Below are 25485 nucleotides of genomic sequence, written 5' to 3' on the forward strand. Positions count from 1 at the left end.
CTCTGAAAAAAACCTCGTCTTATAATCGAGCAAATACGGTAGTATGTGATTCACTGAAAATCATAAATATAATTTACCAAAATGTTTAAGCAAATGAAACATTATATATTTTTTAATAAGTTTATTATAGTCCCTTTCAAATTACATCAGTATGACACAACAAGCGCCCCAGAGCATAAGAATGTACAGTAACCATTGTAGTAGACGTGTATAGGACTGTATTTGATTGTTTCATTCCATGCAGTTCAGATAATGCCTTAGAGAAAAGAACATCCAGCTTACTCTGAGATACTGTTTAACAATATTCCAAATTTAAACAAACTGCTAATTAAACAACCACATTATGTAATATTATGAACAGCAATAAAAAAAAAACAACAAATTTACATGTTTGGAAATAAAAATGTACATGTTGCAAGGAAATAGAAAGTTAAAGAGATAAATCAGTTGGAGCATTCCAGTATAAAATAAGCATGCTCAAATAGCTAATTCAAATCAAAAGGCACAACATGTATGCTGCAAAAACAAAATCGATGCAATAAACCAAGAAAATTAATGTGATTTCAAAATGCTTTTGTAAAAATGCATGAGCTGGAAGGGTAATTAAAGCTAGGTTTAAGATATCAACTTTCCAAAACTGTGCAATTGGAATAAAATATATAGTTTTTCTTATTGTAATGACAGTGTATTTTTCTTGTTATCTGAATATTGCTTTATCACATCTGTAGCATTTACGTTTCAATATTAGGGTCATATTGCTTACAGAAAAATGACATTAGCTTACATTTATTCCGTTCACCTTTTGTATTTTTATGCTCACATAACATTTACTAAATATGTGTTTAAAATATAGACAGTTTCACCTTATGCAAGTTAGTTTATTAGTATATAGAGAGAAAGACAGGCTTGTTTACTCTGTAAAGTGCAAGGGATTGGGAGTTGCTAAAATAGCAGGTCTGCATCATCAAACTTGCCCTAAGTGGATACAAAAAGTAAAAACAACTTAACTACACTCACATGCAGGAAGTGTACACTAGTTGAAAAAAGCAGGCAACTCGCAAATTCATTAACCTGCAAGTTGCCTGCAATTTCAAGATGTACGTAGGAACATTTGCCTTCTTGAACTACCCTTTTAAATCCCCAGCTCAGGTTCACTTTTTGATCTATAATCCCTATCCTGGGCAGGGAAGAATTGGTTATCATTGGCTCCCTTGGCTAGTATGAGAAGCTGCACGTTACATTTGTATGCTTGCGCACCCACTGCAGATGGAGTCAGCAAGGAGCAGTGTCAGCCAACAGTGCCGTATTGGACAGCCTGGGTCTGCAAAACACACTACGATGCACCTACTTACTGTTGAAAGACTGTATTGCTCTTTTAAGCCTTGGTTTCTGTCCTAAGTAGGCAATTCAACCTTATATTGGTAATGGGTCAGATTATATCATTTTACTTTAAATTCTTTTCACCTCACTGGTCTTTTAAGGAAAATGGTGCCATATCATGTCCATAGACTATATGGCCCATGATGTGCCATCTGATATAAACTGTACTCAATTCCCATCAATGATAACTTTTTTCAGCAGCTGTCCCCACGTCTCCATTCACTCTGTGTCAGCCAAGCCTGGACTGGCAAATATCCTGTGTGCAGTAGCTTCTTGGAGCTCATGTTGGCCATTTGAAACTGGTATTAAGACATTGTCTGCTTATAGCTTCTGAAAGTGTATACACTATATGGACAAAAGTATTGGGACACCTGGCCATTAAACCAAGAGGTAATTTTATGACATTGCATTCTCAATGCATAAACAAAATATGTAGTTGGTCCCCTCTTTGCAGCTATAACAGCTTCAACTCTTCTGGAAAGGCTTTCCACAAGATTTTGGAGTGTTGCTGTGAGAATTGTTGTCCATTCATCCAGCAGAGCATGTGTGAGGTCAGGCACTGCTGTTAGATGTGAAAGCCTGGCTCACAATCTCCATTCCAGTTCATCCCAAATGTGTTCAATTGGGCTGAGGTCAGGGCAGGGGCGTACCTAGAGTATTTGGCACCTAGGGTGGATCCGGTATGTGGCTCCCCCACACACTTTAAAACTGCATACCTGCTATCATTAAATACTGAGGCAGACATAGATGGTGGTGCAGCATAACTGCTATCATTCTCTCTCTCTCTTTCTCTCTCTCTCCTTGAGGTACCAAAAACCCCTGGGAATGAAGGGGTTAAACACATTGTTTTTTTCTTACGTGTAGCTCGTATTACATTCTATGAACAACTAATGCAGAAACCCAGGTAATTACAAAGGGTTCATTTACTTTTTCTTGTCACTGTAGTTTCAGCTGTCCACATAAGAAAAAAAACATTAATCCTTCTAAAAGTTGTTTAAATTGTTGTAATTGGTAAAATAAGTTTAGTATTATAATGAGACTTAGTTAATAGAAATGGTTGTAAGACTTGACAGACTGGGTTGACCTAGGTCCAATTCCAGCCAGATGTCTGGCTAAGCTTGCCTTTGTGATAGGGGAGGTGTATGAGCTGGAACAAAGCCAAAACCAAAATATACAATAGGTGCATACTATGCTTTCCAGCAGATCACCTCTATAACATTGTTACAGCCAGGCACAGACTGTCACCTGGAAAAGTGGGCCAATGCCTCCAGAGGCATTTCGGGTGCTTTCGCACTCGGCCATTGACTGGATTTGTCTGGTTATGCATAAAAACATAGTATGTGGGCTATAATATCCAGATATTTTTGGAATGTGCTTCATACAAAACTTATTTCATTGATACCTACATCCATTGTATCCACTGGTATTAGTCTATGCAAAGCACACAATTATTTAACCTCTTAATGACAAAGCCCGTACATGTACGGGCTCAAAATGCATGGTTTTCAATGGGTTTAGGGACCGCCCATTGTCCTTAAGGGGTTAAATGGAAGCATGTTTTTAGACTACAAAATAGCGTTCTTTCATCCAATTTCTCTTTGCCAGCTAAGTGGCCGAACAGCAGGAAAAAGCGTTGAGAACACAATGGGAAAAGTAACAAATCAAGCTCAGCGGTCAATAGGAGATTTCATTTAATCAGGATGCATTAGTTGTTACTCAAGAACCTTTTATATATTTTTCCATAAAAATACTTGAAATTGAAACAAGGCATAAGATTAATTTTATTAGCGCCACTGATACAAATCATTTATAGTGAAGGCATACTAAAAGATAAATGTATATAATTGCCTATTTCAGAGGCCATTGGTGCTTTTAGAAACGCTTAAGTGATTCTATTGAAACTATGATGCATGATCTATAGAATATATGGAATTAATTTGGTTTATTATGTCCAGTGTTAACATGTTTCCATTTCTCTGAGCAAATATGGTAAATTAGTAGGGAAAATTGGATCTTCAGACACAAAAGTAGCTTACACAGGTTAGAAATTGCAGTCTTCCTTTTACAAGTTTTAGAACCTTTGCATTATGAGGGCCTAGGTCAATTAAAGGCATTTCAGGCAACATAAGATCTTAGGGTATACTCCAGATGCATGGAAGGATTCTGTAGAACCCCCCTTTCTATTGTAAAACCCAGCTACTCTACCCCAGTGCTGCTACTACTACATGTCCCTTTCGTCAACAAATTCGGGCTGGCGGGGTTTACCTACCTCTACATGGGGGTTATGTCCTCAGTTACAATCTTGATTGTACGTGCGAAATAAAATACTATGATAATTCTAATTTTAGGCAGCATTTACATAGTGACTGCACCATTTCCTTTTGTGTTTCCTGACAAATGTGTTTGGGCTACTCTAATACTGAGCCATTTGGCATGATCTGGATCTATGCTACATGTTGCCCATCCTAGCATCTGCTGTACTTTAAATAATTCATGCAGCAATAGGGAACTATCCCAACTGCCCAACTATTCCTGCAAATCATTTCTCCTGGCTGGAGAGTTGTGAATTTTCGTGTCCCCAATGCTCTTTGTTTCTGTAATCTGTGTATTTTGCTCAAAACATCAACAATAAAATGTTAGTACATTTTAAGAAACTTTTCATAAGCTGGTATTTATAACTACCGTATTTGCTCGATTATAAGACGACCCTGATTATAAGACGACCCCCCAAAATCTGAATATTAACTTAGGAAAAAAAAGAAAAAGCCTGAATATAAGACGACCCCAAAGGAAAAAAGTTTTACCAGTAAATGTTAATTCATGTAAACTATTTTTTTTAATAAAAGCTATGATTGAGAAAAATATTTTTTTTTGTTTTTATTTCTTGTATTTTCCAACCTGTCCCCCAGTTACGCACATCTGCCCCCAGGCTTGCCACTCACACACACTCACAGGGAGACCAGGCAAGAAACATAACCAGACAAGATATACAATATACAGGGCACAACAGGAAACAAGACAAGGAATACTCAAGATCCGACATGAACAGGACACCCCTCTACCGGGGATACAGGATAGGACACCCCTCTACCGGGGATACAGGACAGGACGCCCCTCTACTGGGGATACAGGACAGGACGCCCCTCTACCGGGGATACAGGACAGGACACGCCTCTACCGGGGATACAGGACAGGACACGCCTCTACCGGGGATACAGGACAGGACACGCCTCTACCGGGGATACAGGACAGGACACCCCTCTACCGGGGATACAGGACACCCCACAGGTTACATGACAGACTGACACACATAAATACAGGAACTATATGCCTAGGACTATATGATAACTATTGGAGATTCCGTCACATCTTATGGCCATAGTATGCTTAGCCCACCACTACGCCAAAGTACTCCAATGATGGTGGGTCCTAACCCTAAACCCTGCTTACTAAACACACCAAACATGAAATCTAAACACATAGCAATGAAACATACCTTTAGACTGCAGACCGAGACAAAAATAACGGGTGGGGCACACCTTATAAAGGAAAAAGAGCTGAAGCAAAGAGTAGAACTAGAAGCAAGGAACGGAAGATCAGAACAGAGCATAAGGAAATCCAGGAATGGATTGTAGCAAAACAGAGAAACTGTAGCAAGACAGAGATATGCAGCTCTGCGGCATGGGTAGAATGTGACACCTATCATGCCCAGGTTCTAGCATGTATTGGCTGCCTGGGCATGATAGGAGTAGGAGTGTGATTGCTGTTAGCAATAATATATATACATATTAATATTGTTATTGAATTTTTCTGTACACTAAAATATATATATATATAACAGCAATCACATTCCCATCATGCCCAGGCAGCCAGTACATGCTAGGAATGTGATTACAGCCTCCCTATGCAATGCTACCCCCCACACACACACTCGTTCACAAACATTCAGCATAAACTACAGCATAACACCCATAACTCTCACATGCTTACTAATCCAATCTCACTGAATGTTTTCCTACCTTTTCTCTGTCATTGTCGCTTTCCCTCCTCCTCTTGGCTCTTCTTCTTCTGTGTCCTGTCCTTCCGGTGCAGTAAAGACGGTGGGCGAGGCTTCAGTGTTGTTCGCCTGCTCCCTTGATTGACTTTAAGCCCGTTGGAGGGAGAGCTTAAACCGAGCCTGCTCCTCTAGAGACATGGTGTCAGCGTGTTAAATAGTATCCCAGATGTCACTGGAGATCTTCCATCGAAGTTAGGTACTGGCCCTTTAACTTGCATCACAGAGACTCAGTGGATGTTTCCAGCAGCAGATGGTTCACTTACCAGGAGGAATCCGATATGTACTGCTTCTGACACACTTATATGAGCTTTGTGGATATCCCATTCCTAAAACATTGGATTTGACCCCCAGTTTGCACCTATGACAGCCTCCACTCTCCTGGAAGGCTTTCCAACAAGACACATTTTGGAGTGTTTCTATTGGAATTTGTGCCCCTTTAGCCAAAAGAGCTTTTATGATGGTGGATGAGAAGGCCTTGCTCGTAATTGGTGTTCTAATTAATTCCAAAAGGATTAAATGGGGTTAGGATGAGGGGTCTGTACAGGCCACTCAGGTTCATCCCCACCAAACTCGACAAACCATGTATTTGTGGACAGGGACATAGTCCTGCTAGAACATTAAAGGGCTTTCCCCAAACTGGTACCACAAAGGGAAAAGTGTATAATTGTCTAAAATGTTTTTGTATGCTGTAGTATTGGCATTACCCTTCACTGGAAATGAGGGGGATAGCACCAACAATGAAAAACAGCCCCAGACCATTATGCCTCCTCCTGCCATCTTGTAAAAATATCTGCCAAAATCATATCATCAGATATTAAGGGGTGATTCATCACTCCAGAGAACAAGTTTCCACTGCTCCAGAGTCTAGTGGTGGTGTGCTCTATGCTACTCCAGCCAACCCTTGGCATTGTATATAGTGATCTTTGCAGCTGCTCAGCCATGAAAACCCATTTCATAAAGCTCCTGGAACACAGTGCTTGTTCTATTTTTGCTTCCAGAGGCAGCTTGTGAGTGTAGTGAGCAGTAATGAGCGAGGGGGAGGGCGGAAGTCAAATGAAAGTGAAATCAGAACTGAAAAAGTGTATACAATAAAGTAATTTTTATATGCATAAAAGGCATAAAGCTATCCTGAATCTAAGACAAGATTATACATCTGAAGAAATGGGAAGACTAGATAGGACAAATGTCTATTTCTCATTTGTCTTTGTTTCTAAGATGCTACAGAGGACAGGTGATATCAAAAGTTTGTAGCCCTGCACTGTGAGTGTGCATAGTCTACCACTTCATGACTGAGATGTTGTTACTTCAAGAGACTTCCAGATCTAGAAGGGCAGAGATTTCACTAACTAACCTGTGTCAAGGGTGGTATCATATCAGAGCACCATGTTTAAAGTCACTGAGCTTTCTAGTACAACCCATTCTATGTTTGTCTACGGAGAAAATTAAGTGTTTGATTTTAGGCATCTGTTAGCAACTGTATGGCTGAAACACTCAAACTCATTAATTAGGAGGGGTGTCCACATACTTTTGATCATATAGTGTATTTTAAGGGATCATAAAGAAGCATGCATCCTTTTGTCTTTGGCCGCCAGATGCATGTGAATATGGCACCTTTGACATGCAGTATATTCAACAAGAGCTATATATTGCTTAACTTTTAATGTTTTATTGGCCTTAGGGTGATTTCTTTCTAACAAAAATGGTTTACACCTAAATAAAACACAAACATTTTGAGGGTATTTTTTTTCAAATGTAAGTATGTAGGAGACATCTTTTATTTTATTATTGTTGCCCACTTATTCCTAAAAGGTTCATAGGATCTGTACATTGGTTAAATGTGCATTCTCAGTTGATATTATACATATTGTTATGGTGTCGCCAGGGGTTTAGAGAAAAAATACTTTCTGTAATTTTGAGATCAAGACTGATGTCTTGCTGGGCGAAATTTATCTCTACTGCCTGTGAATAGATTAGACTGCACTAGGTAAATTTCATATAGTTGCTCATTCACTTACTCTTCCAGTTGTTTTACTGCAAATGTCACCACATACTTGTGGCTTGTAGTGATTAAAGTGTGATATTTATCATAATCTGCAGTGAGAAAGCAGCAGTTAACTTGACACTTTCTAACAACATGACTTTTCCATAACTATGATGAATGAAGTGAAATAGAAAGACAGTATCACACACTGGAGTGCTTTAGAAACATTGTTACTTTCTAAAGTGCTAGCATCTTAAAGCAATGGAAATAGATTAGACCGTTAACATGACTTTGCAGACTAAAATATTACGATTTTACCATACTGTTTTGGAAACTGATGTTTCCTTTTGATGTCAAAAAATAGCTACTGTTCAGAATGATTTTGTATTAGCACAATTTGAAGCTGCGGTGCCTAAATGCAGCATTAGAAATATAGTCCATAGTACTGTTAAATGCTCAAACGCTTCCTAGAAATAACTACTTAATCATGTAAACGTTGTGTCCTGTTCATGATTTTTGCTGGTAACACTTATGGCGTTACAAGACACTGAAAGTTTGTTGTCATAGAAGATGAAAAAGCTTCTTAAGAAAGAGAAAGGAGTGTGTATGTGCAGACTAACTCCACTTTACCATACACACAAATAACACTCTACCATACATACCATTCTCAACCACACAAAACACACTCTACCATACACACCTATCAGCCATAGAAACTACACTTTACCATACACACCACTCGCAGCCATACAAATTTTAAACCTAGATACACTCACACACATGTACCCACACACAAATTCAGACAGGCGCACACACACTCCAAGACAGACACACACACAAACCCAGACACACATACTAACATACCCAGAAACACACAAATATACATACCAAGATACACATGCTAACATACCCAGACACACAAATCCAGACAGCCACAAGCAACCTTGTCTTCAGCTTGGCTTCCATGCATTTTGCTGCTGCTCTACTCCCACATAATGTTACATGGCCCCGCTGAAACATGCCTCCTATCTGGAAACTAGGGGCATAAAGAGGTATGTCTGGGACTCAGAACATACCTCTTAATCCCTATTTGTGAAGCATGCTGTTGGCCTTCTTCCCCATTGCCTCCCGTGGATCCACCCATGCACATTGCTGCCCTGTCAAAATGCCACCTGGACCCACCCAGACCCATGTAAGAAGGAGAGGGTTTTAAATACAGTGCATATGCATCATAGGGAGAATGATATCCCTGATTATATTTTATTCTTAATGGTAAACAGAGGGCCACTAGGGGTGTGAGAGATTCATATATAAAGACAGCAGCAAACTGTATAAAACTGACAGAAAAGAACTGATATTTATTTCCCCACCTAGATAAACTGCTTTGTATTTTAAGCATTTTGTTATGCGATTCTGGTGAGGATTGTAAATATTTATATAATACACAGAGATACTACGCTCTTTGATCTTTTTTCCGCTTCATTCTATTTCATACTTTCAGACTAGCTCCAGCTCTGTTACTGCAGGGGATATAGACAAAATCTGATAACACAACAAAGAGAGAAAAATATAATTGGAATTTTGTTGAACATTCATAGGGCATTGACAACAGAATAACATTTCTGAACTTTTAAAATAGATATAGGTCATTTTAAGTTAAAAAAAAAAAAAAAAAACAAAACCCAGTGTTAAACAGCTTAACCTGTACAATTCCAGAAGCATTAGCAATGTATTAAATGTAAAGTGTTGCATGCACCCCTTAAAACAAAGGATTACGTATGTGCTATTTTGGCAACTATGCTGGTAAATTATGTATTTTTTAAACTAATGTATTTAAAAGTTTGACATAATTTAATTGACGCCTGTTTGCAGCCTTTAGTGGCATTCTTGTTACTGTACATCCAACAGCAATTATTTTCAATGTTTTCTAAATGAATCCAAGAATGTTCCATGGGGACGTTCTACTATGCTGGTTTTTATTTGCATCTGTATTGATTATGCGAATCCCCTTTCAACTTTGCAATTTTTCAGCAATGTTTAAATTACTTCTTTGGGTTTATTATGAATTTCGTTTTAGCTTCCTAAAGGGCTCTATTTTATAAAACCACATTATGATTCTGTGTTAGGGCTGACCCAAAAAGTTTTAAACAAATTAAGCTGTGTGATTTGAGATTAAGATTTGTCGTTGCAAGTGGGGCATACATCAAATGGACGTAAACATTCATTAGTCACCAGGGAAAAATGTTTTGAACAAAAATGTATCTGCCAGCATTTCAGCTACCCGAAATAGCCAACTGATTTCCTTGCTACTAAAGCATTGTGAACTAAAAGACTTCCTATGGAGCGTATCCACATCATTGTGCATGTAATTAAAGCTCACGTGTAATTTGTTGCAAACTCAAAAAGTCTGAATGTGATTCTTTGTCTATAACCTGCGAGATTTCTAATGCTTGTCATAATATGCGTTTAAACCTGCCATAGTTGGTGAACTAGGAAGATCTTAGAAAATTAGTTCATTTAGGATTAGAAATGATTGCAAACTGTTTTTCAGAAACTGTTTATATAAGAAACATTTCTCCCCAATTCAGGTCATACAAATACGTTATTACTGTTCTGATTTGAGGCATATGTCCCATTGCATATTCCTGAACCTACATTTGCTGTATTTGGTGTAGAAATATTTTCTACAACCATATAGCCATACAGATTTTGTTAACAGCTAACATAGTACTACCTCTGTGGTTTCTAAAAATGGCTAATACACCAGTATACAGGGATAAGAAATGAATTTAGTAGTCTTCCTTCCCAACCAACTGCCATTGCCAAGACATTACACACAGCTAGCTTTGCCTCCTATCTTGGGTTATACATTTTCTACTTTATTCTCTGAATTAATGTACTTTTTACAAGGCAGAGTTTTCAAGGCTCATGAAAATGATTGCTTAATCACTTGTTTCCCAAGAGCATTGTCTCATTACAGCCACAGAGCGGGAAATGCATGCGTCCTTGTTCCCTTTTCTGGTGTCCCATATAACTATCAATGCCTTTGAGAAGTTATCTTATGTGGAACAGAGCTAAAAGCATTTGACACTTCATTGCTTTTCATTCTGATCTGGGGAAAGATTGAAGCACACTAACTGCACTAAAAGCTTCTGGAAATTTCTGTAAAACGTGACATGTAACTTCTCCAGGACATAAAACATCATAACTGAAATAGCAAAATGATTTATGTTTCTTACCTACTTACATTACTGCAGTAGGCTGTTAACACATTATTAATAGCCCAGTAACAATTTTAATATTGTGTGTATTATATGTGAAACACTGTCACTGCTACATTACAATAGAGCAAGACTTTTTTTCATTACTGAATCTGACTGTGACAGAATTATTAAAGAACAGACTGTGCTTCCAGTAAAAAAAAATGATGAGGAAAGCTAGAAATCTTAAATAAAAGATCAAATATTACAAGGCAATGAAAACAACATGTATTATGGATTTTGTTCTATTTCTCTGAATAATTACAGTACGAGCTATTTTATAAGTGGGGTAATTATGGCATTATGAAATTATGGGAATACCTATAAGGTTTCGTGTATAATTCAATGAGTCATATTTATAAAGAACAATTCTTTTGTAAAAAAAAAAAAAATGTGGAACAATCTTAAGAAATATTATAAATTACCGTATTTGCTCGATTATAAGACGACCCCCCAAAATCAAAATATTAATTTAGGAAAAAGACAAAAAGCCTGAATATAAGACTACCCTATAGGAAAAAAGTTTTACTAGTAAATATTAATTCATGTAAACTAATTTTCATATTTAATAAAAGCTATGATTGAGAAAAATATATTTTTATTTCCTTTTATTTGCCAACCTGCCCCCCCCAGTTATGCACATCTGCTCCCAGGCTTGCCACTCTGCCCCCAGAAATGCCTTATACCTGTCACGCACAGCGTATGGTAGAACCTGTAATCAGGTAGAACAGCGTGTGCAAGTCCAATAGACAGAACACCAGAGTCCAGTACAGAATAGCCGATGACCAAGCCAAGGTCAGGGAGCCAGAAGTCAGGATCGTTGCAGGGTAAGCCGAGGTCAGGAAGCCAGAAGTCAGAATCGTCGTGAGGGAAGCCAGAGTCAAACGCCAGGAAATCGGTAACAGGAACAAGCCAGGTCGGTAACGGGAAATCAACAGGAACGCGTACTGAGAAGACACTATGCAAGATAGGTCCAACCATCAGAAGGCATGAGGTTCTTAAATAGGCAGAGGAAGTCCAGGCACTAATTAGCGTTCTCCCGCCAAATTGTCATTACATCACTTCCGGTCCGCAGCCATCTTGGGATTGGCGAGATCGCAAGTTCCTAAAAGGACCGGTAGTACAGAAGAACGTGTGCATGCGGCAGGTCCGGACCTGGCTCCGGTATGTGGCGGCTGCCGTGCGGAGTTGTGGGGTCTTCCCCTTCCTCGCAGCGGCAGAAGCTGTCTCGCAGAGGCGGGAGGTCTCCCTCTTCTCCGCGGCGGCTGAGGCTGCTGTGCTGAGGCGGGGGGTCTCCCTCTCTTCTGCGGCGGTTGCAGCTGCCGACCCGAGCCGGGAGGTCTCCCCCTCTTCCGCGGCGGTTGAGGCTGCTGCGGCAAGGCGGGGGGTCTCCCCCTTCTCCGTGGCGGCTGCAGATCCGAGGACCCGGAGGAACCGGCAGCCAGGTACGTGACAATACCCCCCTATTTGCCACTCTGCCCCATGATGTGCCTTTTAACCCTCTATATGCCACTCTGCCTCCAGAAGTCTTATACCCTCCTATATGCCACTGTGCCCCATGATATGCCTTTTAACCCCCTATATGCCCCTCTGCCCCATGATATGCCTTATACCCCTTTATGCTTATATGGGTTAAAATGCATTTCTGGAGGTATGTATATATATAACTGCTAACAGCAATCACACTCCTATCAAAGCCAAGGCAACCAGTACATGCTGAAACCTGGGGATGATAGTAGTGTGATTACAGCCTCCCAAACCCTCAAAAACCCTCCCCCACCCCCTTACCTGAACTGCAGATCTCCCACTCGCAGACTTCTGCAGGGGCCCGGCTGTGCGAGCAACTTCTCTGGCCCCACCCCCAGAGGAAGGCGGGGGGAGGTAGAGTTATGTGAGGTCTGTGCTAGCTTCCTGTTCTCCTGTTGCTAGTAGCACAGATGCTGCTCGCGACCAAAGCACGGTAAGCAGCATGGCCCCAGCAGAATGAGGTCTGATTAGAAGACAACCTCGATTATAAGACGAGGGGTATTTTTCGAGCAAATACGATATATTTAGAATTTTACTCCAAGCTGACCCAATGATTTGTATATATAAATAAAGCACAGGCTGTTAAAGGTTATTAATAATAATTCATTGTTTATCTTTGTGTTGCGAGCATTTCTGGGAGCTTCCAAGAGCTTACCTCCTGGAGCGCTCCCTGTCCTTGGATTGGATAGGATGGGGCTGTATGCATGGGCCCCAACAGCCTATTAATCAAGCCTGATACTCCGAGCTTCCAGGCTGAACCTGGAAAGTTCCCAGGTAAGTTGGTGAATCAAACTTGTAAGGGCATTGTTTACGCAACTAACTGGCATAAAACATGTAAAGTGAAGTCTAGTATTGACCATCAACAGGCTAAAGCCTTTTCCCCCATACATATTTTGCTTTGTAATAATAAAACTGTAGAAATAGGTTTTGCTTGCTTTGGACCTTACTTTGTGCATTGGGGCAGACATGCTAAAACAGGAAAGAACATTCTCCAAACGGGTGCTACAAAGCATAGCATTGTCTAGAATGTCTTTGTATACTGCAGCATTATCTTTACTTTACTAGAACTAAGGGGCCTATCCCAAACCCTGAAACACAGCCCCAGACCATTATGCCTCTTCTTTGCAATGAGTGTGGCTAAAGCACCTAATCTCAATAATTAGGGGTGTCTACGTACTGGACTTTTGGTCATACATTGTGTCTATGCCTGAGTCTTTGTTTGTTCTTATATATAAATGATATACATTTATATTTATTTCATTATATATCATTCAAAATGACTTACAATACATATTTACAAAATCCCATTTATGATGGTTCAGGAACACTGAACCGAATCATAAGGTTTGAATTTATGGAGATGCTTGGGAACCAGGTAAGCTATAGCTGAGTAGTGACTGACAATCCAAGTATCATATTAAAATAAAATTATCATATATTAGTGCTTGGTTCAATGCTTCAAGCTGAATCATGTGGAATGAGTAGATACTAAGGTCATGTACAGATAACTGTCTGCTTCATGTTCTTTTTCTGATTTGGTGTCTCATTCATGGAGGTAAGAGAAAACTATTTGAGGGAACACACATATATTATGCTACTAGTATAATTTAAATTTTGCAATTAATTAATGTAAAACATTTTGCATGAAAATAGTTACAGGAAAGCAATCACCTAACAAGTATAGACCAAAACAGTGTTTTAGGTTCTGCTTAGAACATCTTGGCTATTTTTAAAAACTACAATTCCCCATTTCTTTGTTTGGTCTAGGACCTTCATTAAAACCATTTAAATACATATAATGCAATAAATACTAGATGTAAAAAAGCTTACAAAATAAAAAAGTCATCTTTTATAGTTATGCTTAGGAGTTCGTCTACAAAGTTGATGTTATTGCTTAACAATAACCACTTCTATGTTTTGAGTTTGGGTGTAGCAAAGGGTGGTTTGAGGAACATTTCTTTTAATAGATTTTATAATTTTAATTGTTTTTGGAATCAGATTGATAAGGTACAGGTCACAGCAGTTTAAGGTGGTTGTAAATTATTTTAGCTGGTGTGCCAATTTGGAAGTTGAGGGTAGAGGGAGTGAGTGGTAATGATGGCATTGATAAAAAAAACTCATGCACGTATCTTTAGATAAATAAAAGTTTGGCCTGTAACATGAGAGAATGCATACATGTACATGTATGTGAACCAACAACAAAAGATACAGAATCGAGGGATCACATACATGTACATCTTGACTAACATGGGTCTCTCTCTCTCTCTATAATTATTTGGTGTGACCACTCACAGACCTAATACTGTTGATATCAAGGGGCTGTAGGGATCATACCATCACTCCCAGTACTCCTTGTTCTTCTTTACACTGAAAATAGTTCTTAATGACTATGGCTGTATGTTTGGGGTCATAGTCATGGTGCAGCATAAATTTAGGGCCAATCAGATGCCTTCCTTATAGTATTCCATGATGGATAAGTATCTGTGTGTTCTTCTCAGCACTGAGAAGACCAGTAATTCTGACCAAATACCCAACTCCATTTTTAGAAATGCCCCAGATTTGCAAGGAAGCTCCACCATGCTTCACTGTTGCCATTCTTGTACTACTCTCCAGCCCTTCGGTGCACAAACTGCCTTTTGCTAATGACATGACAATACTTAAAATTTTGATTCATCAGTTCAAACCACCTGCTGCCATTTTTCTGCACCCCAATTACTGTGTTTTTGTGAATAGTTGAGTTGCTTGGCTTTGATTCCTTGTCAGTGGTATGGCTGCAAGTCTTCCATGAAGACTACTTTTCACCAGACCTCTCCACACAGTAGACAAGTGTACCAGGGTCCAGGGCAGTACTATCTATAGTTAAGGTAAGCGCTGGCCTAAAACTGATCAGTCGTGGGTGCCATTTCTATTCCTCTGGAATACCTGCCACTGGAGGAACAGGGCATGTTGGGGGCATCATGGATCTCCCTATAACCAGAGGTACGCCTGACCACACTGCTGACTTTATCGACAGCAGTATTTTGAGGGAATCAGTGAAAACCAAGGCTGGGATATAATCTACCAGCACTCAGCATTGAGGTTGTGCATACCACTATGGAGGCCTGGATGGAAAGAAAGGGAGAGATAGATAGTATACTGTAGAATAAATGGTAAAAAGTTGAGAGATAAAACAAATGGGAGAGATGAGAATGAAAAAGTGTGATCAAAGAAAAGGAGGAGACATAAAAAAGAGCAGATGAAGGCAGAAAAGAGAGATAAAGACACAGAGGTTGGGAGATAAAGAGAGCAAAGATACAAAGAAAGGGCAGAGATAAATAGGAAGAGGATAAGAAAAGTGGGAGAAATAAAGAGAACAAATAGAGATAATGAGTAATGTCAGAGATATGGAGAAACAAGGGAGATAAATAAAAATAGGAGACGAGACAAAGAGAAAGGTGAGAGATGGGAGAGATAATAAAATGGGGAGAAAATAGAAAAGGGCAGAGATTCTGTTTGTGTTTTGAACATAAATGTTTGTATGATAGGCAGGGCCGGACAAAGACATTGTGCTGCCTGGGGCGAAGTGTAAAATGCTGCAACCCCACCTCCCAGAAAAAAAATTGCTGCAAAAACCAGCATATATTGGACATAATTCGACCAAAAAATTAAATAACAATATTAATATATATATATATGATTGCTAACAGCAATCACACTCCTATCATGTCCAGGTTCTAGCATGTACTGGTTGCCTGGGCATGATAGGAGTGTGATTGCTGTTAGCAATCATATATATATATATATATATATATATATATATATATATATATATATATATATATATATATACATATTAATATTGTTATTGAATTTTTGGTCCAATTATAGTGTGTTATTCACTTTTAATAAAAGTGTGGTTAACACACCAAAATTGGACAAAAAAATATAATTTAATAAATATTAAATAATAATATAATAATATATATATATATATTGTGATCCTGCACCCACACAGGGCCCCAAACAGCATGGTTCTCTAGGGTATTAAAGCCACAGTCTCTGTGAGGTAATCCGCCATTTATTTGTAATCCATGTATTCAGATTTTAACAGGATTATACAGATATACAGATACACAATTTCCCTATAAACAAAAGCCTAGCTCGTCTGAGCACTTACTAACATAGAAGTCCCTCACTACTCAGGGTCTAAACTAAACAAAACGTAATCTCACCAACCTTTTTGATGGTCTCTTTTGTGCATAGCAAGCCCTGCTGCTTCCAAACAAAACTCTCTCTTTTTTTTTTCCTCTGTCCAACAGGTCAGGCTTTATTGCAGTCAGTGTAGCTAATTACTTGCAGCTGACCAGTGCATTGGAGTCAGCTTAAACTCCTGGCCTGGATCCTGTGTCAGTCCAGGTGCATGTAAACTGCGGGGTGGAGCACCAGCCTGCCCTATATGTCATACAAAACCCTGCAAAATCGAGGAGGAATGTATACCCCTTCCACAACAACACCCTGCACCTTGTTACAATATATATAATTGCTAACAGCAATCACACTGCTATCATGCCCAGGCAGCCAGTACATGTTGGAACCTGGGCATGATAGGAATGTGATTACAGCTTCCCTATGCCATCCTATCCCCCACACACACTTACACATCCATGCTATCACACACACACTCATTCACAAACATTCATTCACATTCAGCATAAACTACAGCATAACACCCATCACTCTCACACACTTGCTAATCCACTCTCACTGAATGTTTTCCTACATTTTCTCTGTCACTGTCACTTTTCCGCCTCCTCTTCGTTCTTCCTCTTCTTCTTCAGTGTACTGTCCTTCCTGTGCACAAAAGCCTCTGTGCCCTGGGCTACTGGAGGGACCTGAGGGCCAGCCTCCTCCCTACAGACTATGGGCCCAGGCCTTGGAAGGGGTTCTGTTTTTGTGGAGATGGGTACAGGAGTCCATTCAGACTACTTCCCCTGGTGCAGAGAACCACGTTTCCCCAATTACCAGAGACCGTGGAGCTTGGACACAGATTTGTGATGCCTGCATTTTGGGAGGAGGTTTTATGCGTGGTGTGTTACTCTCCATCAGGTCAGGACTTACAGGACAGAGACCTCTATGGCCAGTAGTTGCGCCAAGATCTGATATCCAGCCGGTTTCGGCCAGAAATCAGGGAACTGCCTGCGTTTACCATCTTCCCTACAGACTCCAATACTAGGCTGAAGTGGGCTGAGTGCAAATACTGAGCTGTGTATAAAGGAGGGCCTGCTTGAGAATTATGTTTGCTATTAAATGGAGTTCATGATTTTACCCTTAAGCATCTAATGTCAGCTGATGTTTCTGGAGGGGAAGTAAGTAGTGAGGCCGATTATAAGTGAGAGGTTCAGGAGATGTAGTATCGGAGAAAGCCGACTTTAGCAGATATACCCAATCGGGGTACCGAGATCCATTACACTGAACAATAGTGTGTTAAAAGTTCAGTCCCACTGGGTCATATTCATGGTAACGGCACAGCCATGATAGGATTATATAGTAGCCAACTTTTCTTCCAGGTGTTCCAGGACAAAAGAGGTGGAGCCTAAAGTGGGCAGGGTTACCCTGCAGCATTGAGAAAGAGGCTACCCAGTACAGATACCAATGTCTGGAGCTCATTTACCAGCTTTTAAGATTGTGTATGTCTCTCAGAAATACACAGTTTAAATGCAATTAATTGAACATTTAATCTGAATTTTAAAAGTTTTACAGTGCTGTGCACAAAAATACAGAAACAAATGACATACAGAAAATAAAGATTACAGATCAGCAAAACAGTTCATAAAATAAAACAGCAGAAAAATGCAAAGAAAAAAACCTTAGAGACAATTACTGATATACAGTATATGTCTTTTGGGAGATTCTGTTTGTAAAGTTCTCCATGAAGTTGTTAAAAAGAAAATGTCTCACATTAATCATCCAAGACCCATTTTATATAGATAAACCACAGAGGCCAGATCGCCTGGGTGTTACCTAGGGGGTTTGGCTTGACAGTGTATGGCCTACTCAATCAGATCTGTCTGGGATACCAGCGAAGAGTTGATTTGAAAATACATAAGACTTCTTAAAAAATGCAATTTACCTCCATAATGCATTGCCCCTTTCTCTAGAAAAATGCCCTGCAGGAGATGCATTCAGCCAAATACATCTCCCTGCATGTGATGCACTCACCTCCAGTAAGCTCCAACGATGGCTTAACACTCCTTGCAGGAGTCTGATATCAATAGAAGTACTTTCCTGCCACCTATTGGTTGCTTAAACTATCAATCAGTGACAGGGCATACACCCATGGATTTCATTGAGCTGTAATTTCTTGCCACTGATTTGCTGTTTAAGTTGTCAATCAGTTACAGGGCATAGGCCCATTGATTCCATTGGAAGTACTTACTGCCACTTATTGACCGCTTAAGCAGCCAATACGTGCAAGGAAATGAATCTTATGGAAAAACAAGAAAGATGTTGCAGCATAGCTATAACTTCTGTGTCAATTTTTTTTTCTTTTTTGTAACGTACTCATAGTGTACTTTAATATTCATTCTTATATAGTAAATTCAAAATTTTAAATTGTCCCTTTAAATGCTCGTATGAGATTAAAGTTCTCTATCCATTGGTTGTTTGCTTTTGCACCTGAAGTAGAAAGGCAAAGAGCATTTCTTTGTAGCAGAAACGAAAACAGAAAATATGTTTTTTTTTACAGTGATGGTCATAGCTACAGTTACATTTTAAATATATAATTGTGCAAAATGTTAGCGCATGGACAAATAGGCTTTAGATTAAGGTAGATGGGATATGTATAATCTTAAATACAAATGTCTGCTTTACCATTATGAGTAATATAGAAACCAGTTCTGTGCAAATAGATATCATTATTTTAATTGTGAGCAGTGAGCGCTCCTCAAGGCATTTCTCCACCTGTTGTTACATACAAAAAATGCTACAAATATAGTTTTTGGGTCATAAAAAGAAAAATTTGGCAGTATTTCTTGGCTGCTGGACTGGGCCACATGCAGTGGTATTGATATGGAGGCCTGTATGAAAGTTTCACGAAAATGAATATGCTTATCCACATTCATGTTTGCTGTAACACTGTGTCTGTAATTGGGGAGCATAAAGATGAATAACATGATCAATGTAGTTGCTTTTTTTCGTGGCTTACTGCTGTGTATCTTCATCTGCTCTGCACAATGGAAAAAGGAACAACATTTTAAATAATACATTTTTATCGTCTCCTGGTTTGCTTCAAAACAGTGGTTACTCAATTGATTTGTCGGAGCATAGTAGTTTATCACAATGGCATTGAAAAGATGGAGATAGTTTTAGAATACTTTGTATTCTTGTGTACTTTTTCACATAGCTTAAGAGGTATACAAGCAGAAAAGTTGTGCGTTAGGGGCAAAAGGCTTTGTAACCCCCAGATTTTGAGGACCCAAGCTACTGGTTATTCTAACTTGACTTCATTGTCTTTATACAGAGAAGACTGATCTATGGGGTTGCTGGAAATGTGTGGATTTGATCCTGTGTTCCACAACTCCTTTGTACCCTTGGGTTTTAGCTGACTTACAGTCCTTAACAGCCCTTGTAGTGTTGGCACTATTTGGGGAATGTTTTATAAAGCAGACATACCAAACTTATTAATAAATAAAATGTTTTCTTTGAAGAGTTGTACTAAGAGGTGTATTAATGTTTTTCCTTCTGAGCTCCCTATTTAAAATGTTCGATTTGGTCACATATGTAAATCCTTGAAATGTTGATTTTGCGAGTGAATTTTTGTGCTCTTAGCAAGCAATGTTTTTATCTGTAGTTTTGGAGTGCATAGATTGTCTTCTTAGTGTCACGTACAAGTAGTAGGAGACACCGTGGTCAGGTAGGACTCCAGGACAGAACAAGGTCAAACAAGCCGAGGTCAGGATTCCGGAAAGCAGGATAGTCAAAAACGTAGCCGAGGTCAGGATTCAGGAGATCAGGATAAACGGTAAACGTAGCCGTGGTCAAGATTCAGGAAAACAACGAAGTCAAGCAAGCCAGGATCAAACACGGAAAACAGTATAGAAAACGCTATCTGGGTACTAGCGCAAGGCATAGACAACCATCAGAAGGCAATGTATGGCTGAACTGAAGAGGTTTAAATAAAGAACCTCGGAGGAAGTTCAAATCTCCCGCCAAACCGTTATGACGTCACTTCCGGTATCCGGAAGTTTGGAAGTTCGCCACCAGAGGGCACGCGAGCGCAGAAGCAGGATGCCGTGTACCAGGCGGTCTGCCTCTCCTGCGCAGCACTTCAGAGGACGGTGGTGGAAGCGGCTGTGCGGTGGAGGGGGGTCTCCCTCTCCTTCGTGGCAGCTGCTGTGGAGGTGGCCGTGCGTTGGAGGGGGGTTTCCCTCCCCTCCGTGGCGGCTGCTGTGGAGGTGGCCGTGCGTTGGAGGGGGGTCTCCCTCTCCTTCCCAGCGGCTGTTGCGGCAACGTGGGAACCAAGGATAGGTGAGTAACATTTAGTCAGGTATTTTTGGTGATTATTTCATATTTCCTAATCTGTAATGGGACCCAGAGGCTCATAATCCTTCCTATCCTTGCTAGTAGTCTTCACAGGCCCTCCAGCAAGTGAATTCTACAAGCCTACATCAGTTATAGGGTGGCCAGCTGTCCTGTTCTTGATTTTATTCTATAGAGCTCAAGGGGAAAGATCAAGAGATAAACATTTACATTTGGTAACAAATAGCTCTCCAATAGATTAGTATACACACAACAACCAATGTAAATGTACACCTCACCCAAGAGAAGGTCTGAAGTAGCCAATGGGAGAATAGGAGCCTTATCTTCTTTATGCTATCCTATAGGAAAGGGAAGCACCTACTTTCTCCAAGCACAAGCAGCTAGGTTTAACCATTATTTCATGCAGCCACCTTATTACTTAAATTAATATTGGAAACACCATACATAATATAAGGAATTGCTGAAATATAAAATAAAGGATAAACTGGTAAGCTAGAAAACAATTTCAGAATAGAGAGGCAGTGATTCTCTCGGTAGTACTATTGAATCTTACTGTCACTTACAAAAGTAATGAACAAACCCTATACAGAAGCACTATACAATATTGCTTCTGCATCGAAATACATACAATAGCATTCATAACTTTTTTTTTTAATTTATATTCAATCTGTAGATGTTCTTTATAAAGTATAATAAAAATATAATTTTGTGATATCCTTAATACTAGGACATTCATTGTAATTCATTATGCGTCTGAAGACATAACATTTTATGCACATTTTCATTCTGTAATAATACTATTTCATAACAGTTAACATGCCCAAGATGCAAAATTAAAGTAGATATCACTGCCATAATTGAAGAGAATAAAATTATTTAGCAATTTCCTATATTAACTTTGTGTTTATGTGTAATGTTACATTATATTTTATTGGTATACATTAATTCCGTTATAGTGGTCATTTTCTGTAATTGCTGACAAAAGGCCAGTTGTCCACACAAACTTTTCAAATGTATTATTGAGCAGTTTGGCAGCACGGAATCCCATAAATTAATATCTATTGGATGACATGCAATGGAATTTTTCTGGAGGTTCAAGAGATTAAATAGAGGTTAAAACACTAAATAGGTAGTTTGCAAGAGCATTTTGAAAAAACTACTTGGTCGACTCTTCATAATGTATAGTTCAATCAGTAAGGGTTTTTCAAGATCTTTCACTGCTTCGACTACACATTTTACAGGGCATCCAAAATCCTCTTGCAGTAGATCAGTGAGGTTGGCGCAAGATTGTCTTATAAGTTATGCAGTTATGAACAAAGATACATTGATTTAATGTAGGATTAATCTAACCAATATAAAAAGCCTTCTCTCTTTAAGTATGTGTGTGCCAATTAATTTTTTTTTATTTTTTTTTATAAAAAAACATATCTAGTCTGTCCGTATTTCATGATGACATCTTCACTACAAAGTGTTGTTGCATAATAAAAATAATCTGAAACTGAAGAACATAACTTATCTGTACACAAAATTAAGGTAGACATCCATGTTCCATTCTAAAAAAAAAGATTTTCTAGGGAAAGCCTCTATTTGTCTTTTCAGTGGCACAATATCTATATTTCATATGAGTTTAAATGCTATCCCAATTAGCTGGCTTTTAGACCATCTTTTCACAAGCCTTCATAAATTTCTAACAGATGTAAAGAGAAAAAAGTGACAAAAAATAAATAAGATAAAGTACCGTTCACATTCACGTATATAATATATAGTGGCCAGGAGCATTTGTTAGATGCTTCAAAGTTTGAAGTATTTAGTGCCAACTCCTTTGCCTTGGTCATTTTCAATGCCAAACCTTTCTATTGTGAACATTTTCTTTGATATCCTAATGAGATCCTACTTCACATATATCTCATAGATCGCCTCCCTGACCTCTGCCTGTGCCCTTATTTTTACTACTACACAACATTCTTGCCAACTTTTACTCTCTGTTGATTTAGACTCTTAATCAACTTTCAGATACCCTTGTGGCCTTCATGATTGTAAATCCCTTATTGTAGTGGCCTGTACAGAGGGGAAAAAAAACATTATTTTTTTTTTAATCTTTACATTCACTGACTAAGTATCTATTCATAATAGGTTGGAACTTTATATATAATTTTAAATAATCATTTATAGTTAAAAATACCGTATTTATCGGCGTACACCACGCGCCCTCTGCAGGACCGGAAGTAAGGGAGACGTGGCTGCAAGTCGTGCAGCTGTATGATTCATCGGCGTATAACACGCAGGTAGAGCTTCAGCTTTGTTTTTTTAGGTATAAAAGTGCATGTTATACGCCGATAAATAGGGTAAAAGCTTTGCTATAGCTTTTTATAGTTAGGTAATAATCTTCTAAACAGCCTACATTTTACAAAATTACAATTTTTTTAAGGGAAAGTTAAGCTATTTATTGATGTACACGATTGCACACATGGCTCTTGTAGGTAAAAACACATCACACAAGGTAGGGTAGGCACACAAAAATTTCCCATTAAGTCAATATCCCATTATCCCAATAAGTCCCATTATGATGCTTAAGAAGCAAACTATAGGTTGAAAACATACACAACAACAGGTAGGTCAACCTTATTGTACCTGCAGTGCACCAGCTTTAAACATTGTTCAATACATAAAAAGTGTATTTAAGTACATTAATGTATGTTTGTTTTTTTTATTTTATCATATATATATTCTTTATCATATATTTTTTACCAGCATTGGGTAGCATTGTTGTGTTGAAGTATTACCATCTTCCAGCTAGCTCCATCCCAAACCACCAGTCCCTACAGAAGGACAGAAGGGGTGCAGGAGCGGCCCTGCACGCAACATCAATACAATACAGTATAGGACAAATGTAGCATGATATCCAACACAGAAAACAGTACACAATTTCTTCAGCATATAACTTTCACTACAACCTTGAAGCTTATACTAGTAATTTAATTTATCTTTTCTGAAAGAACACATTTTTTTCTTGATTGCATGATGAACCAGTACTTTATAGAGCCAAAATGGTTCACAATCATGTAAAACGTAGCTGCGTTACATAAGCTCCCCAAGTGGTTTGCAAAATTAAGTTGGATATGCAGATTGTATAAAACTCTTAATTCTGTTTTCTAGGCTTATACACTTGAGTATCTGTAGAAGGATGAGTATCATCAAGGGCTGCAGAGGGACCATGGTAACTTAATTACATGAAATTTGGGTTTGAAAAATATGGTCTTCAAGTACAACTTTTAGCTAAATTGTATCTGAGAAAATGTCTCCTTATATTAGCATTTCTGAGGAATAAAAACAAGGTTTAATCAACTCTTAAGAGGAATGTTTTGCAAAGTATCACAATCTTACTTTTCTTGACCTCTTTCACTAATTGTAAAATTGTGGATGAAACTACTTCACTAAAATGAGTTGAAAAAACTTTGATATTACCAAGTAACTAAATAAGTGAAATCAGGATGGGTGATTATAGCAGCTGGAAATTACAAAGATGCTAAAGAAACCTCAGACTGGTTTTGGTGCTCAGATGGTTTGTCTTAAACACAGATGTATTTCATTGTTTTGTATGAAAGTTATTATTTAAGTTTCAATACAAAGTAATGCTATTTCAACAAGAGTTGGTGTTTATCTGACATTTGCTGACAATGTGCACTTGATATACTGTATTTAACTGGTAAAGTTTGGGAGCTTTAGTGTTTAAGTTCTAAGACATATAATGAAGACATGCTTATGATATGGCTAATGATCTTCTATAGAAATATACAATTTGAAAGGTATAGAAATAAATCGGTAAAAATGTAAAGGAAAAAAATGTGAATTGGTAAAAGGTAAAAAGACTAATCTTGAGCCATTGTGTTTCACTAATATCTCGACAGATATCACCAAAGAGTCTGTGAAGAGTATTTGCAATTTAATCGCTTGTCCAATTCTATAAACAGACTATAATACCGTATTTGCTCGATTATAAGACGACCCTGATTATAAGACGACCCCCCAAAATCTGAATATTCATTTAGGAAAAAAAGAAAAAGCCCTATAGGAAAAAACGAAAAAACCCTATAGGAAAAAAGTTTTACCAGTAAATAATAATTCATGTAAACTATTTTTTTTTGTTTTTAATTTTCTTTTTATTTACCAACCTGCCCCCAGTTATGCTCATCTGCCCCCAGGCATGCCTTATACCCTCCTATATGCCACTCTGCCCCATGTTATGCCTTTAAACCCCCTATATGCCACTCTGGCATATAGGGGGTTAAAAGGCATATCATATGACAGAGTGGCATATAGGGGGACACTTACATACCCAGACACTTACCTACCCACTGAGACACTTCCCACCCAGACACTTACCTACCCACTGAGACACTTACCTACCCACCGAGACACTTACCTACCCACCGAGACACTTACCTACCTACCCAGACACTAATATACCCACTCAGGCACTTCACTCACCGCGATGCGTCAGCAGGCGCTTGCTGCAGCTCCCACGGGATTACGGCATGATGCTGTGTGACCCCGCTAGGCCCCGCCTCCTCCAGAAAATTGAAGAGGTCTACCGGATCTGCTTTGGGACGGCACAGTGCCGCTGGGTCCCGGTCCTGCTTCTGGAGCAATCTCCCCAACCGCCTCTGCTTCCCCGCAGTGGGTGGGCTATCCCGGGAGTAGGAAGGTACGCACGAATGCAACCTCGGCAGCTGAGGTTACCATACAGGAGGATCCTGGTCCCC

Source organism: Spea bombifrons, chromosome 2, assembly GCF_027358695.1.
Source record: "Spea bombifrons isolate aSpeBom1 chromosome 2, aSpeBom1.2.pri, whole genome shotgun sequence".
In the NCBI taxonomy this organism is placed as follows: Eukaryota; Metazoa; Chordata; class Amphibia; order Anura; family Pelobatidae; genus Spea; species Spea bombifrons.